Consider the following 20,300-nt stretch of genomic DNA (forward strand, 5'->3'; position numbering starts at 1 on the left):
GACATGCTAGTGTCCTTGCAGTGCTAAAAATGTTCCACCACCGGACTAATGTCTGGTCAGTGGATATCTTTTGGTGATCCATTTCTATTTAAAGAGTGTGACAGTGTGTATAGAGGTAGGTAAATGTATGTTAAATAACATACTTTTCAGTATACATACACATGTATTATATTCTATTATATTCTATTATTCTATTATTTTTAGAATAGTCATTTTGGCCGCACAATCATTCAAGACTGTAATGAACAACTAGTGCAACTAGTGCTAGTCAAGACCAAGATAAATACTTGTGATTATATGGATCTCCTAGGGCCAGGGGCGTAAGTACAGGGGGGACGGGGACGGGGGGAGGGGGGGGGCGGGGTCAAGTGTACTGGGGCCCCCCACAACATGAACTCACTTCACTTTAATTTTATTTGACCTACCTTTAATTCATTCTGATCAGCTATCAGCATATATATATATATATATATATATATATATATAAATATATATATATATATATGAAATTTGTTGAGGGGGCCCCAAATTTTTTTTTGCACTGGGGCCCATGAGCTCCTAGTTACGCCACTGCCTAGGGCCCCAAAATTACCAAATACAACCACTCTCCAAGCTACCAGAAATGAGGCCATGGAGGCTGTGCAACTGCTCCATATTTGGGTTACACATTTACACACGCGCACGTACACACGCTTTTACACACTCCCCGCCAGTCACACGCACACACACACACACACACACACACACGCACGCGCGCACACACGCACGCACTTACAGGAGGACGGAGCTGAGCGAGTTGCAGAGCTATTAGCTCGGCTGCAGCAGACACTGACCTGCTAGTGGAGGCAAAACGGGCGCAGGAGTCCCGGCGGCAGTGCGGACATCCGCTCACCTCCACTGTTTATATCCGGCGCACAGTAAGTCCCTTTACCGCCACACAGCCCGCCACTTTAACGCTTTATTCTCTATACGAGCGAGAGCTAGCAGCAGGATACCGGGGACGCAGAAAACACTAAAAAACACTTCAAAATGTTTGAGCTACTTTGTCAGTCGCTAAAAATGAATCGATGTTGTCCTGCAGTCATGTCTAAGTGGTTGTCATTTAGATTAAAACAGTATTGTGATGGTAAAGTGGGGAGACAGAGAGCGAGGCTGTGCTGAAGGAAAGCCGGGCAGAGAACGCTCATGCCGGATCGGAGTTTAAAGCGAGTCCGCCTCCGATCTGCGCCACTCTGGCTCTTCTGTCTCACGCATACTTTATCAATTAATAGCAGTTTTCATTGCAGACAATATACCTCGATGTATAGTTAATCGGTAATGTTTGCGCACTTTCTCTGAGTCGATATGGTTTGTGCAAGAAATACACATTCGCGGAAGTTGTAAGCATGATGTCAGTCTGTTTCTCTAAAAAGTGCTTAATGTTTCCTAACTCCGGAGCACAAGACAGCGATCGTGGTTATATATGTATTTATGTATAGCATATTCCACAATTACGCACAGGTTAACCCGTGTTTGTGTGGCTCAGCACTGTAACATTGAGCGGGGTGTGTATGTGTGTGCGCGCGCGCGCGCGCGTGTGTATGTGTGTGTGCGCGCGCGTGCGCGCGCCTGTGGCGATGGCATCGGGTCGAGTTATATAACGGCTTGTGGAAATATGCGCCTGCTTACGGGGTTTTCTCACTTTGTTTACATTTCCTTATTTCACACCTTGTGTATTGTATTTAAAATGTTACTCCACAAAAATATATTCGTTTATTAGGATTTTAACGTCATGTTTTACTCAATTTGGTTACATTCGTGACAGGACATGTAGTCACTCGTTACACAAGATTGATCAGTTTACAAGTTTAATGTCAAACACCATCATGGACAATTTTGTATCTCTAATTCACCTCACTTGCATGACTTTGTACTGTGGGAGGAAACCCACGCAGACACAGGGAGAACATGCAAACTCCACACAGAAAGGACCTCAACCGCTCCAACTGGGGATCGAACCTAAGACCTTCTTGCTGTGAGGCGACAGTGCTACCCACAGAGCCACCGTGCCACACCAAAAAATATAATGAATGCTTTTAGATAGCGGTGTGGCGTGCACACTTTGCTGCCCAACTTTCGCCAGCTGAGGGAAATAGATAAGAGCATCTGTCTCTAAGTGGAAAATCCTCAGTTCTCCAGAGGTTCACACAAAGAAGGCAATACATCAGGAGCCAGACAGTGCTTTTAAGTGTTGAATGATGTATCAGTTGTAGATTGAGGTATCATGCTCAACAATACCCCAAACCACAAAGGTTTTAAATTATGGCTTGTTAGTGTGGAGTGATACAATTCATTTACTTATTCTTTCCAAGAACTGAGGGCATAAATCCTTATAAAGGCATTGGGGTATAAGCCAATACCATTCACTTATTCATTGTTTTACCACCGCTTTACCCTGGTCAGGGTCACCGTTGGTCAGATTCACAGAGAGTGGGGCAGGAAACTCCCTGATCCGGTTGCCAGTCCACCACAGGCAGACACTCACTTACATCTATGGCAGTTTAGTAGCTCCAGCTGGCCTGACTGCTTGCCTTCGGACAGAAAGAGAAACAGACCCTGGCTGTTTGGCTACCCACTGTGGCACCATGCTGCCTCAAGCTAATATCAATATTACCATGATATGTAAACATCTTGACACACTTTCCTGAGTAATGTAGGTACTGTAAAGCGTCAGTTTTTTAGGCTCAACACACAGCTAGACACAACTCATTTCATATGAAAAGTTACAAGAGTTAAGGCACTGATGTTAAAATATGTAAATGGGGTTAATGTGCCTTTCTTAATAAAATACTGTATATCATGTCTAAATAAATCTGTTTTCATATAAATAATATGTAATTTGTTTCTACCTGTTGGGTGTATGAATGCCTGGTGCTTAATATAAATATGAACTCATCACTTTGCACCTGGTTTTATGTCACTGAGGCTGTCATAATTCATTGCGGGTTTCATGTTGAAATGTCTCAATCCATTTGGGATAAAGTTCTGTACCAAGGCTCTAAGAGACGGTTGGGACTGCCATGTGGCAGCTGCAGAAGTAGTTCAACAGTGGACCCACGCTAAGAGTTGTGTCCTTCTGCATTGCTATTTTTGGCTGGCACAGGGAGCAGGTAGGCTCACATGATTGATTTGTCACCTCCCTTGATCACTGTGTCTGATAAGTGTTAATTCATTTCAGGTGGAGGTTGTTCTATATATCATGGTTTCTCCCTCTCAGTTTTACCAGCTTCTTTGTTGGCACCTCTTTTATTGTGCCTTTTTTGTGATTATCGCCTTTTTGTCAGTGACTTTTTAGCCACAGTATTCAACCTTGATTAAACATAATTTTCACACACCTGAATTTAAGAGATTCCACGTAAAAATATGTAAAATATCTGGTTGGTTGCCACAACACAGTGGATCCACATGAACATCACCCAATGTCTTAATGTACATCACAGACACCTGTCATATTTAGCTTGTGGTGGATTAGCAATTAGGTACTTGAATTCTATGAAGGTTAAAGGCTCTGCCCATGCCAAGCTGGCACTTTTGGTTCTTGGGGAAATCCCTTCAAACTGAACAGACACAAATCTCCCACTGACATTCCAGTTATTATGTGAAAAGCCCTCTCTGAAGAAGTGAGACTGTTACAGCCACAAAGGTTAGGGAAACCTGGCCATGGTTTAATGGTTTAATTGGATTGCAGTTAAGCTCATTGTTTTACTTACATTGGCTTTATAGTGTATTTTTATAAGGTATTTTAAATGTTTCTATCAGCTTTTTAATTCAAATTTCTATCAGTACTTTTAACACTATTCCAGTTTTTGTTTTATTGCCTCACAGTTCCAGGAGCCACACCTCTGGCAATTCTAGTTTCCTGCACTGTGATGGACAGGGTAAATCCCCTGGATGACTAAATACATAGTGATACGATCACAACATTGTATTTTCTGCCATAATATGCGACTACAGACAACAGCTGTGCATATGTGCGTTTTATAAGGTCAGATTCTTGTCATTCTTGTATCTTCAGTAGCTGCTTTAATCTGATCAGGGTTGTATGATGGCATTTTTAGGGCCGCTGAAAAATTAAATAGTAAGCCTAGAAGTCATCATAAAGTCATTATATTTTGTGAATAAAGTTGTAAAGGTAGTAGACATAAAAAGGTCATAATATTTTGAGAGTAAAGTTATAATATCTTATTAATAAAATAACATAGGCTAATTGTAGGGGGCTGCCAGTTTAGAGGAGCACGGACGAAGAGGAGCGTCTTAGCTGCCACCCATGTTTTGTCTAAATAAACACAGTTTTTTGCAAAATAATTTTCTTGCACAGTTCTTTTATTAATAACGTGCTGGGAGATTGAGTATTTCTTAATTTCTAAAACCAATATGAAAGCATAACTTTACCAAATCCTCAACATCCATCATTTTAACACAACAAGGTTGCTTTTTTATTTTGGCCCTAATATTGCAACGTTTCCTGAGAATAATGCCACTTTAATGTCATAATTTTACCAATTTGTTATTAAAATATTATGATTTTATTCTGAAAAACGACTTTATTCTCAAAATATCATGACTTTAATTTCAAAGTCTAATATTTTACAACAAAATAACTAATCATTTTAACAGTGGGCCTAAAACCCTGTCGTAGGCGGTTCCAAAAGCACCCAGAAATACTCTGGTGAAGGTATGGCTACACCTCTGAAAGAGGAACAGTCCATGGCTTCAAATACTCACCCACTTATATAAGCTAGGGGCAAATCAGAGTGGCCAGTATGAATACTTGCTTGTTTTCAGGATTAGGATGGAAACAGAAGTACCCAGAGGAAACCCATGGGAACACTGGGAACATGGCGAACTCCTCACAAATGGTGACTGGAGATGAGGTTCAACCCAGGTCACCAGAACCCTGGTCCCCAGTGGCTCATTCTGCTGTGCCACCATGCTGCTCTTATTGTATTTTGTGTTAGCTAAGCTGTATTGTTGCTGATATTCAAAGTACCGCTCCACCAGCGTATATGTATAGATGGATAGATAGATAGATAGATAGATAGATAGATAGATAGATAGATAGATATAGATACATAGAGATATAGATAGATATAATATGGTATAGTGTAGTACAGGTAGTATATAGATATATATAGATATATAGAGTATATACTGTATATATACAGTATATACAGTATATAGTATATATACAGGGTGGGCCATTTATATGGATACACCTAAATAAAATAAGAATGGTTGGTGATATTAACTTCCTGTTTGTGGCACATTAGTATATGGGAGGGGGGAAACTTTTCAAGATGGGTGGTGACCATGGCGGCCATTTTGAAGTCGGCCATTTTGGATCCAACTTTAGTTTTTTTCAATGGGAAGAGGGTCATGTGACACATCAAACTTATTGAGAATTTCACAAGAAAAACAATGGTGTGCTTTATGGAACTTTATTCTTTCATGAGTTATTTACAAGCTTCTCTTTGTTTACAGCCATTGACATGTCGCAGAGGTTAGCACGTGAGGAGCGGATAGAAATTGTGTTGATGTCTGGTGAACGCAGTACCCGGGTCATTGCAGCAGATTTCAATGCAAGACACCCTACGAGACCACCCATCTCCCATGCTACAGTTAGCAAACTGCTTGCCAAGTTTCGTGAAACTGGTTCAGTGTTGGATTTGCCAAAATGTGGACGCATGAAAACTGTCACTAATGAAGAAACATCAGTGGCTGTCCTAGCTTCATTCAGCAAGAGCCCACAGCGTAGCACTCGCCGCATGTCACTGGAGAGTGGCATCAGTCGAACATCCCTTCGGCGGATATTAGCTACTCACAAATGGCACCCTTACAAACTCCAGCTGCTGCAGCATCTCAACGAGGATGACCCAGATCGGCGCACTGAATTTGCAGAATGGGCAAAACAAAAATTGGAACAGGACCCTCAGTTTACACAGAACATTTTGTTCAGTGATGAGGCAAACTTTTATGTGAATGGTGAAGTTAACAAACAAAACCACCGCTATTGGTCTGACACTAACCCACATTGGATAGATCCCTCCAAGACTGTTGGAACACAAAAATTGATGGTATGGTGTGGTATATGGGGTACAAAGATAGTGGGGCCATTCTTCATCAATGGAAACCTCAAGGCCACTGGATATTTGAAATTGCTTCATGATGATGTGTTTCCCTCTTTATGCACTGAAGCTGGCACGTTCCCTGAGTTTTTCCAGCAAGATGGTGCACCACCACATTATGGGTGTCAGGTCCGAGCATTCCTAGATGAACAGTTTCCTGGAAAGTGGATTGGTCGTCGTGGGCCAGTTGAATGGCCCCCAAGGTCTCCCGATCTGACCCCCTTAGACTTTTATCTTTGGGGTCATCTGAAGGCAATTGTCTATGCTGTGAAGATACGAGATGTGCAGCACCTGAAACTACGGATACTGGAAGCCTGTGCTAGCATTTCTTCTGCGGTGTTGCTATCAGTGTGTGAAGAGTGGGAAAAGAGGGTTGCATTGACAATCCAACACAATGGGCAGCACTTTGAACACATTTTATAAGTGGTCAGAAACTTGTAAATAACTCATGAAAGAATAAAGTTACGTTAAAACCAAGCACACCATTGTTTTTCTTGTGAAATTCTCAATAAGTTTGATGTGTCACATGACCCTCTTCCCATTGAAAAAAACTAAAGTTGGATCCAAAATGGCCGACTTCAAAATGGCCGCCATGGTCACCCCCCCATCTTGAAAAGTTTCCCCCCTCCCATATACTAATGTGCCACAAACAGGAAGTTAATATCACCAACCATTCCCATTTTATATATATATACAGTATATATAAAATATATACATATAGTATAGTACTGTAGTAAACCAGCATGTTTGTCTTAAGTTACACTTTCACACATAGACAGACATGTATACACTGGTTGTGCAGTGTACATTCTTGACAGGGTTTTTCTTAAGGCCACTATAACTGTCCTAACGGGCTTGCTTTGCTGAACCACGCAGAGTCAGTGACAGGTGCAGGCAAGGCTAGCCATGAAATATGGCAGAACACACCTTACCTGTAGATAGTGCTCATATTAGGCTGCAATTACTGACAGGGACTGCGTCAGCCAGTGGCCAAGGAGAGCCAGCCGAACTAGAAATTTTTTTAAAGGGGAGTAACAAATGTCAATCTGGCTTCACCTTGTCCTCAAGAACACGCTGTAAAACGAGGCTTATCCAGACAAGCTCTTGAAACTTTGTACTTCATGCTCCCTCAAAGGTTTGCGTGCAAAAGCAGAAACAGCTCAGCACATATGTCTTTGCATATTACATATTTCTTAAGAGTGCAACGTTGCATTTTTGGTCAAAACATTTTCTTCTTTTTAGGAAATATGTGTTAAACATGCCATTAAAATCCAAACAAACAAACGTAGCTTCTGTTTAGGAATGTTAATGCTAACCAGTAATTAACAAATGCTGTCAGTTGGAAATGTTAATAAAATTTTTTGTAGCAGCTAATGTTTGATATTTTAATTTATAGCAAAGCTATATTTTCTGCAGAAATTCCATACCCACAGTACGTTACCGCAACACCGGTGTTATGCCAAATTCTGTGCATCTTCTATCACATAAATCACTTCTGGGGAGTGCAGGCTTGGATTATGAGTTGAATTGTGAAATATCGGCAAATCTGTCATGCAGTTATATTAATCTGGGACTTTATGATGCATGTATTATATTTTAGTTTCTTGGCTAATTAGATTTTCCCACTGATGACCCAGTAATATATACAGAAATGCAGACAAATATCTTGATTCTCCCACCTTATTAAAGTTTAATTTTGTATATAATTATCATTTCTAGTGTGCAAATTTTAGACAGCAATTATGTGCATGATTTTTTTTTTTAGCAGATGAGTTTTGTTTGGGATATAGAAACTGAAATTATTGTGATGCAGTTGTTTGCTCCTGGTTTTTTGTGTTACTGTTGTTTTTTGTTGTGCTGCAGTTTGAGTGACTACTGGTTTTTCTCTTACTCTCTCTTACCAGTAACTTGAGAGCACGTTGTAAAATTTTGTGTCAAGGGATGATTTGTGGGTTCATGAACTTTTACTCAGACAAAAAAGTCATTATTTGATTACATTTATGTGATTTAAATTCATTTTCTACAGCTGACACTTCAACGGACAGAGAAGCTAGTGAGAGTTCAGACAGTTGATTTAAGGCTCTCTCATGTATGTACCAGCTTAGTGTTCAAACATTTATAGAGTTAGTGCTACTGTTCTAATCTGCATTGCTAATCTGTTCTAATTCTAATTATACAATTATATTATTTAAATCAGGAACAGTGGAACTATTAAACATTAAAATCATGAATAGAAGTTGTTTTGTGTCAGTATGGAGTCTAACTGCATGTTAAAATCTGCATATGTGGATCTGTGTATAATGAGTTTTTTTCTTTTTACAAAAAATTATGTGGATATTTTGCATCATACCCTAGTATAATAAACGACTATGCTCATCACTTTTTTAATAACCATACTATTAATATCAAAAAGAGCATTAACCTTTTTAAAATTATGATAATCATGTTTGGTTAGCCTCTTGTAACGAACTGTTTGCTAACATCTAACGTTTAAAGTGTGCGTTCTGAATGTTAAACTGGTTCTGCTCACAGTGTTTGTGTTTATCTTACTGTTCTTCATTACTACCATGTTCACTATGTTGTAAAGACTTGTAGAAATGAAACTTGTAGAAATGATTTGCTGGGACGCTTGTTGGTTGTCGGTTAACAGGTGAGTAATTACGGGTTTCTAGTCTTAACAGATGTTTATAGTGTCTGTTGTTAATGGAGCTGTTTTAATTTAAGTGTTGTTTAATCCTTTTGTCTTTTGAGAGCTTTAGAAAGCTTTTTAAAATTCACCATGATTGCTGATTATTGTGTTAAATGGTACCAAAAGATGGAAACATCTTAAATAATAAGCATTATTTTTTTTTTTTATTTGCATCATTAATATTTATAAAATAGGTGCTTGGGTGGTCGAGGGTTCGAATCTCCAGTCCTACCCTGGGCACCCCTCAGGCTAGGTTTTTGTTGTACTTGGTTATTCCTTGGTTAAATAGAGCATTTTAACATAACACAATAATAATGCAAAATCTTCTAGCGAGCAGTAGTTACCTAGCCATCACAGTTACCAAGATATACACCGATCAGGCATAACATTAAAACCACCTCCTTGTTTCTACACTCACTGTCCATGTTATCAGCTCCACTTACCATATAGAAGCACTTTGTAATTCTACTATTACTGACTGTAGTCCATCTGTTTCTCTGCATGCTTTGTTAGTCCCATTTCATGCTGTTCTTCAATGGTCAGGACTCTTCCAGGACCACTACAGAGCAGGTATTATTTGGGTGGTGGATGATTCTCAGCACTGCAGTGACACTGACATGGTGGTGGTGTGTTAGTGTGTGTTGTGCTGGTATGAGTGATAAGACACAGCAGCACTGCTGGACTTTTTAAACACCTCACTGTCACTGCTAGACTGAGAATAGTCCACCAACCAAAAATATATCCAGCCAACAGCGTTCTATAGGCAGCATCCTGTGACCACTGATGAAGGTCTAGTAGATGACCAGCTCAAACAGCAGCAATAGATGAGCGATCGTCTATGACTTTACATCTACAAGTTGGACCAATCAGGTAGGAGTGTCTAATAGAGTGGACAGTGAGTGGACACGGTATTTAAAAACTCCAGCAGCGCTGCTGTGTCTGATCCACTCATATCAGCACAACACACACTAACACACCACCACCATGTCATTGTCACTGCAGTGCTGAGAATGATCCACCACCTAAATAATACCTACTCTGTGGTGGTCCTGTGGGGATCCTGACCATTGAAGAAACAGATGGACTACAGTCAGTAATTGTAGAACTACAAAGTGCTTCTATATGGTAAGTGGAGCTGATAAAATGGACAGTGAGTGTAGAAACAAGGAGGTGGTTTTTATGTTATGTCTGATCAGTGTATAATATCTTGTCCTGGTAAAAAAGAGAAGGGACAGAGTTAAGGACAGAGTTAAAATAAATAATGCTGGTTCTAGCCCTTCCCAGTCTGGGCTCTTTTATCCCACCTTCATTCATCTGCTCCCTCCATGGATAAAGTGCACAGGCACAAACCACTTTTGTACTACAGTGCTAGAGAGGTTTTTGATGTCAGGATGAAAAACATTCCTCTCTCCGGTGAGTGGTTGTCGGTATGCAGGCCATTCTCCTTCCCTGCAACTCCTGACAATGACTTGATGCACGAATTCCATCTGTACTTTTACTTCAGGCCAGACTGTAACAATCTAACAAACAGGACAGAACAGTTTAAGAAGCAGATTCAGGAGATCTTACGTCCCACGTGTTTTTTTCAGTCTCCTGATTGAATCATTCTTGACAAATCTGTGCCAGCATGAAAGTGCATGAGGGCAGAATCAGTACTGCATAATGTAAATCACTGCAAATGGTAATATTAATATAGGTCAGGCAAATCAATCTGTGTTTACATAATGTGTGATCCATGGCTAGGTTTGGAGCTTATTAGAAGTCACCTTGATGAAATACAAATCCTATTCAATGGTGAGTAGTGGTGGTGACTCGTGTGAAACTGTGTAATTGAGGAAATCAATAGTGAAGTCCTGAATAGCAGTGTGTGTATGAAATAGCAGGGCTGCATTAGTTTAGACCTCTAAATCATATCTAATAATTTATAAGATCATTTGTATCTTGGCTTGATGCGTCTGTTCACAAAGCTGCTTTACTTTTCCAGCACAAACATTACTTAATCAATTGGAGCTTTGACCACTATCAGTATAGAGCCAATAATGGCAAGAACTGATTGGAATAATCCTTATTGTGGTGCACTACTCAATCTGATTAGGTAACCTATTTTATGTCATAAACCAGGATTTTTCAAACTTTTTTTTCATGCGACCCACATTTTGTTCATTGTTTCTACACGCACTGTCCATTTTATCAGCTCCACCTACCATAGAGAAGCACTTTGTAGTTCTACAATTACTGACTGTAGTCCATCTGTTTCTCTGCATACTTTTTTTAGCCTGCTTTGACCCTGTTCTTTAATAGTCAGGACCACTACAGAGCAGGTATTATTTGGGTGTTGGATCATTCTCAGCACTGCAGTGACACTGACATGGTGGTGGTGTGTTAGTGTGTGTTGTGCTGGTATGAGTGGATCAGACACAGCAGCGCTGTTGGAGTTTGTAAACACCTCACTGTGACTGCTGGATTGAGAATAGTCCACCAACCAAAAATATCCAGCCAACAGTGCCCCGTGGGCAGCGTCCTGTGACCCCTGATGAAGGTCTAGAAGATGACCAACTCAAATAGCAGCAAAAGATGAGCGATCGTCTCTGACTTTACATCTACAAGGTGGACCAACTAGGTAGGAGTGTCTAATAGAGTGGACAGTGAGTGGACACTATTTAAAAACTCCAGCAGTGCTGCAGAAGTTTTACATACATCGAACGTTTGTAGAAATAGGCCTTTACCTTTATTTTACTTAATTTTCATTGCAAATTGTTCAGTTACAAATATAGAACCAACTGAATGTATAGGTAAGGTTGCCAGATTTCAGCTGTCACAAATCCAGGCATGACAAAAGGTATTTTAAATGCTTTACTTGTTGTTCTGTTAGTGCACTTAAAAATGACAGTATACACTCTGACAATAGAAAAGTGATTTCCAATAGAGATTTGGTCTACAGTAAACCTTAATAAACCTTTGTGCTGTTTATATCATCTTGGCAGAACCCTGATGGGTAAAATACCCATCTGTGAGCTTTCTTTCTGCCACCTTTCTACAAAGAGTACTATTATGTATGCAGGGCCAGCTGTAGCCTAGTGGTTAAGGTACTGGACCTGTGATCAGAGGGTTGCTGGTTCAAGCCCCACCACTGCCAGTTTGCTGCTGTTGGGCCCTTGAGCAAGGCCCTTAACCCTCAATTGCTCAGACTGTATACTGTAATGTAAGTCGCTTTGGATAAAGGCGTCTGCTAAATGCTGAAAATGTAAATGTAAATATACCTTTACTGTGATATAAAAAGAGGATTTGAGCTTTAATGCCAACCCCTACACATTAGTACATTTCCAGAGCAGCAAGCTCAGTAGCAAATGGCTTCAGGAGCAAATAACAAATCACAGCAAATCACATACTGCTAATCTGTATCACCCTGCTTTTTATATATGCGGGTGGTTTAGATTCATATTTGATAGTGTTCTTAGTATGCTGTGACGGAGCAGGGGAAGTCTCCCAGCAACCCAGGAGTCTGTGTGTAATGAGGAACTTAGCAGAAAAAACATGACTGAAAACAGTCTTCTATTCTTAGCTGGCTTACCATCAGTCTTGTGTTTCATTTACTCATTCGAACAATTCTGGTAGACTGAACAAATACGTCCCTTGTCACTATCTCTGTTCCTCTTTCACTCACAAGCTAGATTAAATTGATGTTCTCTTAAAGATTTTCGTATGGTACAAACTGTGGTGTATCTGGCAATATCAATCCCCCTTTCCCTGTGCAGAACCCAATACTTTAACAGGTTAGCTTTACCAGTAATTTACCAGTAAATTCGCATATGTGCACTATGAAATACATTTTTACATTGTTGGAGTGTGTTTTCCAGGACTGACTCAGAAATTGTATTCAAATAGTCTGTAGTAAGTTTGGTTTTTCTTCAGGTATTCCAGTTCATGTGTAAGATTCATTGGCTAATTTCTCCCTTTTTAGATGTTCATTTCTGTCTCATGCCCACTGTTATTTGGGTGGTCTCTAATTTAGTGCAACCCTTATGAAATGGCTGGTGAAAATTGATGTATTCATAAATAAATATATAAATAAATGTAAAGCATAGCACAAACAGTCCACAAATCAGGATGTGTGCTGATTAGTGGTAAAACATTAAAATTAAAACTAAATAGCAAATGCACTGTATCTTAATTCATTGTATGTTTGTGCATAGACTTTGAGACAGGATGCTGTATGTACAAGTTTGGCAGTGTCCAAAAGAAGGTAGGCATAAGATTAAAAAAAAAGATGTGGGAGTGGTGACCACAGAAAGTTAAATCAGTTCCAGGCACATGTACGTCTTTGTGCTAAAATTTAAATCATTTGTTGCAATCACTGGCAGCATCTTTTATATTGTAATGGAGAGACTTTTTGTTCATACACACCCAAAGTTCTGCCTCCAAATCTTGTTAATTAGCACACAGCTCTTTGTGTTCATATGTTAACAGCTCTATGTACCTCACTGCTGAATTACACCTTTTAATTGACTTAGCAGCATATCATTAGCAAGAAATTGTAAAGAACTAAACAAATAGGTGAAGTAGCTTGAGTTATGGAAGGGCATTTCCCTTTATATTCAACTGTCCGAACGCAGTACAAGTAACTGAAAAGACTCCCCACACAATGACTCCTCTTTCTCCATGCAAAACCACAGCTAGGTCACAGTAGTGACTATGATTTTTAGTGCTCCATATAGTCACTACAATGTTTCTCACACAGCTCTGGAGACACCTCTCTTGAGCATCACCATACACCATTTACATGCAAATTTCTTTTAGAATAGAATAGAATAGAATGCCTTTATTTGTCATATACAGTGCCTTGCAAAAGTATTCAGCCCCCTTGAACTTTTCAACCTTTTGCCACATTTCAGGCTTCAAACATAACGATATGAAATTGTAATTTTTTGTGAAGAATCAACAACAAGTGGGACACAATCGTGAAGTGGAACGAAATTTATTGGATATTTTAAACTTTTTTTAGAAATAAAAAACTGAAAAGTGGGGCGTGCAATATTATTCAGCCCCCTTGCGTTAATACTTTGTAGCACCACCTTTTGCTGCGATTACAGCTGCAAGTCGCTTGGGGTATGTCTCTATCAGTTTTGCACATCGAGAGACAGAAATTTTTGCCCATTCTTCCTTGCAAAACAGCTCGAGCTCAGTGAGGTTGGATGGAGAGCGTTTGTGAACAGCAGTTTTCAGCTCTTTCCACAGATTCTTGATGGGATTCAGGTCTAGACTTTGACTTGGCCATTCTAACACCTGGATACGTTTATTTGTGAACCATTCCATTGTAGATTTTGCTTTATGTTTTGGATCATTGTCTTGTTGGAAGATAAATCTCCGTTCCAGTCTCAGGTCTTTTGCAGACTGCAACAGGTTTTCTTCCAGAATTGTCCTGTATTTGGCTCCATCCATCTTCCCATCAATTTTAACCATCTTCCCTGTCCCTGCTGAAGAAAAGCAGGCCCAAACCATGATGCTGCCACCACCATGTTTGACAGTGGGGATGGTGTGTTCAGGGTGATGAGCTGTGTTGCTTTTACGCCAAACATAACGTTTTGCATTGTGGCCAAAAAGTTCGATTTTGGTTTCATCTGACCAGAGCACCTTCTTCCACATGTTTGGTGTCTCCCAGGTGACTTTTTATAGATATCTTTGAGAAATGGCTTTCTTCTTGCCACTCTTCCATAAAGGCCAGATTTGTGCAGTGTACGACTGATTGTGTCCTATGGACAGAGTCTCCCACCTCAGCTGTAGATCTCTGCAGTTCATTCAGAGTGATCATGGGCCTCTTGGCTGCATCTCTGATCAGTCTTCTCCTTGTTTGAGCTGAAAGTTTAGAGGGACGGCCGGGTCTTGGTAGATTTGCAGTGGTCTGATACTCCTTCCATTTCAATATGATCGCTTGCACAGTGCTCCTTGAGATGTTTAAAGCTTGGGAAATCTTTTTGTATCCAAATTCGGCTTTAAACTTCTCCACAACAGTATCTCGGACCTGCCTGGTGTGTTCCTTGGTCTTCATGATGCTCTCTGCGCTTTAAACAGAACTCTGAGACTGTCACAGAGCAGGTGCATTTACACGGAGACTTGATTACACACAGGTGGATTCTATTTATCACCATCAGTCATTTAGGTCAACTTTGGATCATTCAGAGATCCTCACTGAACTTCTGGAGTGAGTTTGCTGCACTGAAAGTAAAGGGGCTGAATAATATTGCACGCCCCACTTTTTAGTTTTTTATTTCTAAAAAAAGTTTAAAATATCCAACAAATTTCGTTCTACTTCACGATTGTGTCCCACTTGTTGTTGATTCTTCACAAAAAATTACAATTTCATATCGTTATGTTTGAAGCCTGAAATGTGGCAAAAGGTTGAAAAGTTCAAGGGGGCTGAATACTTTTGCAAGGCACTGTATACATATACAGGTGTACAGTACAATACAATTCTTTCTTCACATATCCCAGCTTGTTTGGAAGCAGGGGTCAGAGTGCAGGGTCAGCCATTGTATGTCACCTCTGGAGCCGAGAGGGTTAAGGGCCTTGCTCAAGGGCCCAACAGTGACTGCATGGCAGAGCTTGAACTTTCAACTTTTCAAATGATAGCCCAAAGCCCTACCCACTAGGCAACCATTGTCCCGATTAGTGATTTAGTGATTCTTTTAGTCGACAGTGGTCTCCCATCACAGAGTTTTACCCTTACAAGTCTTAATGCTTTATTTACTAAAACAGGATGAGCATCTCAGTAAGTAACAGAAAGAGTTGTATTTCATATGAGCAAATAATGTTACACATAGATCCACATGGAGTCAGGCTCCATAGTGACACAAACAGATGTACAGCTTATAATTAATTAATTCTGATTTAAATAACATAAATGCATAAATAAAGTTTTCCTTTTTGGTTAGAACTGCAATGCATTCTCTGAATGTGACAAATTTTTTCAGTCTCATCACTCTATTCCAAACCTTGGTGTAGTCTTCAGCTAACCTGAAGCCCTATTTTATCAAGGACCAGACATTGATACCCAGGATGACACCTGAGCTAGAAGAATTAAAGCAACCTGTAATTTTATCTGAGTGAGAGGTTTAATTGTGGAGCCAAAGTCTCTAAACAGTGGAGAAAGGACTGGGGCCGAGGATGACATGCATGCTAGTCAATAGGGGCACAAAAGCCTTTGCAAACCTTATAGGTAATCTCATAGCAACAAGTGTGTCCAGTGTGAAGGAGGATATGCATCAAGAAAGGAATTCAATAACAGGAAAGCAGCACTGATATAAACAATCTGGAATACCAAAACCCACCCTTACAACTGTTATTTTTGGCGGAGGTAACCTTTCCTTAGTATGCATACTTTGTAAATGTCTAGTGAGTGAATGATGCATCCCAGCATGCTTGTGTGCTGTTTTTTCTTTTCTAGGCAACATTTTTGGGAGCTTACTACAGGCTATTTTTTCCACACTTACACCGCCTCCGAGTAATTTCCTGAAGCTGGCTAGAGCTGGAGTGGAGCATGTGGTTTGGATGGCAGTAGAGAGATGACAGGCTGACGTACTGGGTGTGGAGATAAGATTTGAGCTAAACTGCTGCTCATTTCTGTCCTATGTTCTTCCTGCGTGATGTCATGTGGGCATTGAGAAAGTATTTACGAAAAGAGGCTGTGTCTAAACTGCTGCTGCTCCCCACGTGTCATCTCTCTGAAGTCTTCCCCCAGAGCAAGTAGGGCAGCCAAAGCAACGTTCCTGCTTTGCAGATCTCCAGGGAGTTCTTGCCTTTTTTCCATCAGCCTTTCCAAAATTGTGTGTGCAGGTCAGTCAGACGTACAGCAAACTTAACAGAGTGCTTCAGGTTTTTTGAGGTGCCTTTCCTTCACTAAGCAGTTCGTCCACCTTGTTTTGATGTCAGGGGATCAGACACAGAGACAAGATTCTCTCTGTGTTCAAGTTCTCAGCAGATCTAAGTTTATTAAGTTCACAGACTACAGTATATATAGTCATAACAGGGTGGATGCACATATTTTTGTTATAAATCTTGTCTTGTTATAAATATTACATTTGTCTTTAATACTTGACCGTCTGTTTCCAATATTATTCTGGGTTTGTTTTGGGAAGAGCATCACAGTCATCACAGTTTTTTTCCCCACACATTCCACACACACAAATTACTGTTCAACCATGGCTTGTTTGCGTACCTCTAAGGTTTTTTTTTGCTGAATGGGAAAATGTGTACAGTTAAGGTCACATTTTACATACACACACTTGTAGAGAAAATGTAGAGAGCGTTTTGTGACAGTACTGGGATTTGAATTACCTGACTTTCTGTAAATACTTTGATGAAATCAAAAGTTTAATAATGACATATAAATGATGATAACTTTGTGACATGGCCTATTTTCAGTGATTTACAATGAATGATTACAGCCATTGTACAGCTCCCCTGGAGCAGACAAGATTTAGGACCTTGCTCAAGGGCCCAATAGTGGCTGCACAGCAGAGGCTGGATTTGAACTGACGATCTTCCCATTGATAGCCCAAAGCTCTACCCACTAAGCTACCACTGTCCCAAAAATAGCTCTTTAATGTAGTGCTGTGTACCCTGGTAGTTTGTGTTATTGATGCAGCTTTTGCCAATATCCCATGCTTCTTCACAAAATTGCTGTTTGGGCAACCACTATTGGAAGTATAAATATTTTCTCCCATTTTTGGTAAAATATTAAGAACTTTTACAGTATAGCTTATATGGGTGGTACAGTCTTGTAAAGGGTAAACAAAGTAGTGGGGTGTAAGATGTTATTTATAAGCTACAGAGTTTGAATATTTGAATTGTAACCCTAGTAGCAATAATAATAGTAGCTAATAGATATATGGGAATTATGATTCTCCACCTAAATAAATACATTTGGCTTATTTGTCTTTACTCATTAGACAGGGCGGCACGGTGGCTAAGTGGGTAGCACTGTCGCCTCACAGCAAGAGGGTCCTGGGTTCGATCCCCAGGTGGGGCGGTCCAGATCCTTTCTGTGTGGAGTTTGCATGTTCTCCCTGTGTCTGCGTGGGTTTCCTCCGGGTGCTCCGGTTTCCTCCCACAGTCCAAAGACATGCAAGTGAGGTGAATTGGAGACACTAAATTGTCCATGACTGTGTTCAATATATAACTTTGTGACCTGATAAATCTTGTGTAATAAGTAACTACCGTTCCTGTCATGAATGTAACCAAAGTGTAAAACATGACATTAAAATCCCAATAAACAAACAAACAAACTCATTAGACCAGCCACATTCATTAAAATAAGCTAGTTTAGGACTGTGTACAAATCTCAGAAAGTTGATCAAAGATTTCAGGATTGTCCTTTAAGCTAAACTCTAGTAACTTTAGGTAATCTGTATAAACAATTGTTAAGAAGTACACTGTACATGGTACATGGTTTCTTTGTCTAGGGCAGAAAGCCCACCTGTCACCTCATATGATAAAAAATAAAATCCATTGCCATTTGCTTGTCATTCATCATCCTCTGCTCCAAAATCAAATCCTTAACGTTTGCTGCTGATTACATGGATAATAAAAGCATACAACAATGTTTAATAAATCACAGAAAGCAATCTTTTCTACTTAAGAATAAACAGGCTTACCAGCCAGTGGTTGGCAGTCAGGAACAGATTTACTCACTTCAGCCAGCTTAGTTAGTTTAGCCAGTATTCCTGTCACTGGCTTGATATGACCAACATTTATGCAATAAGCTATATATGTCCAAACTGCTTATCTTGTAGGTTAATATTTAGTTGTGGCAATATTCTACATTGTGAGTTGGTCCAAATGGAACATTTAGTTGTACTGCTGTAATACCACATACCAAAAAGCAAAAATGGCATTATGCACAATTTTACTTAGGGTCAGCAATTGTACGGCACCCCTGGAGAAGAGAGAGTTAAGAGCCTTGCCCAACAGTGTCTGCATGGCAGAGCTGGGATTTGAACTACAGCCCAAAGCCCTACCCACTCGGCCACTATTATCCTAGTGATGTAATGTATAAAATAAAGTATAGTGGTGTAATGTATATTAATAAAGAAATAACTTCATGAATACTTAATTTTACTTAATATTAGCACATAAAAAACTGACATCTAGCTTTCAGGCAGTTTACAGTTAAGTGAATCGTGCTTCAATTAGAAAAAGAACGTCAAAATATTTCCAGACTGACTCTGACCATTTTCACTTAATCAACACTGGTGTTATAAGCTACTTTCACATTGCTGTGGAGGTGTTTTAGCCTTCTTTTTTTGCAGAACTGCTCATTTAAGGTTTTGCCACAGATTGTTGTCCTGCTGCAATATACTGTATAATTACACAATAGCATAAACTCATGGACAGGTGATCTTACTGTGTTCTGGATTCTGGATCTTTGGAGAAATAATAGCAGGTGGTCACTTGTGGGTAGGTTCATATTTATTCTAGTTATACTGCGCTCTCTTTTGCGGGTGCCTTGACCAGCCTAAAGTAAAAATTGCTGCAGCAATGTGGAATTATTTCTGCTTAATTATTTCCCTTCCTTACAGTCACAGCCAATCATGTATTTGTGTAGCAGTCCAGTCAGTTAATAGCACAGTTAACACCAGTGACCTACCCAAACTCCTGGGGAGTTTTTTTAATTTCTGAACTGATCAGTGACTAATAAGTGACTACTTTATGGTGCTTTATTCAGAGAATTTTAAAAAGACACCTACAAACTTGACACTCAGTGGTGGCTCTATTTGTCAGTAAGGTGATACAGATTCAGCTTGATACTGACAATACTTTAGAAGGAGAGATTTAATGCATTTATTTCTTCAGTGTTGGTTAATAAGACTGCAGCATGTGGAGAGTATGTAAAGCAGGTTGACTGGGTAGCAGGCAGTGAACTGATGAAGCCTGACACAGATAAATGGGGCTAATCTGGGGAACACACTGTGATGCACTATCCCGGATGTCAGCTGATGTGATGTATGCAGCTGTGCATGGAAACCCCTAATGTGAGTTTAGTCGAGTTATTAGTGAACAAACTGCCATAAAAAGGCCATTTGAGGACATAATCGGATGGATGCATTAAGTGGATGATCAGATTGATTGATTGTTGACTTAATTTCTTTAATTATGCCCAGACAGAAAATCTGTCATGTTACAGTCCATAGGCAGTGATAGTGATAGATTAGAGGTATCAAACATGAACAGTCTGACAAAGAGCCAAAAAGTTTCTCGTCCTTCACCTCACACCAGTGTTACACAGAATTTAAAAAGCAGTCAGAATGAAATAAAACACACCCCAAACCAGGTTAGGAAAGGGAAATATTTAGGATGAAGAGGTCTGGTGTTTATCCTGCTTACTAGCTAAACAGTAATTATATCACTAGCTTTTATTAAATAAATCATTAGTAAGGTACGTGCAAGGTAGC

At 39.8% G+C, this 20,300-nt stretch overlaps 1 long non-coding RNA gene across 1 annotated transcript in view; it reads left to right on the forward strand.

The window, feature by feature from the left end:
- The first annotated feature begins 782 nt into the window (after nt 1–782).
- LOC134309134 (uncharacterized) overlaps nt 783–20,300 on the forward strand; it is a 118,878-nt gene continuing 99,360 nt past the window's right edge. The window contains exon 1 of the long non-coding RNA XR_010011007.1: nt 783–917. This is a non-coding gene — a long non-coding RNA (uncharacterized LOC134309134). The remainder of the gene's footprint in view (nt 918–20,300) is intronic.

This window comes from Trichomycterus rosablanca, chromosome 2 (assembly GCF_030014385.1).
Source record: "Trichomycterus rosablanca isolate fTriRos1 chromosome 2, fTriRos1.hap1, whole genome shotgun sequence".
NCBI lineage: Eukaryota > Metazoa > Chordata > Actinopteri > Siluriformes > Trichomycteridae > Trichomycterus > Trichomycterus rosablanca.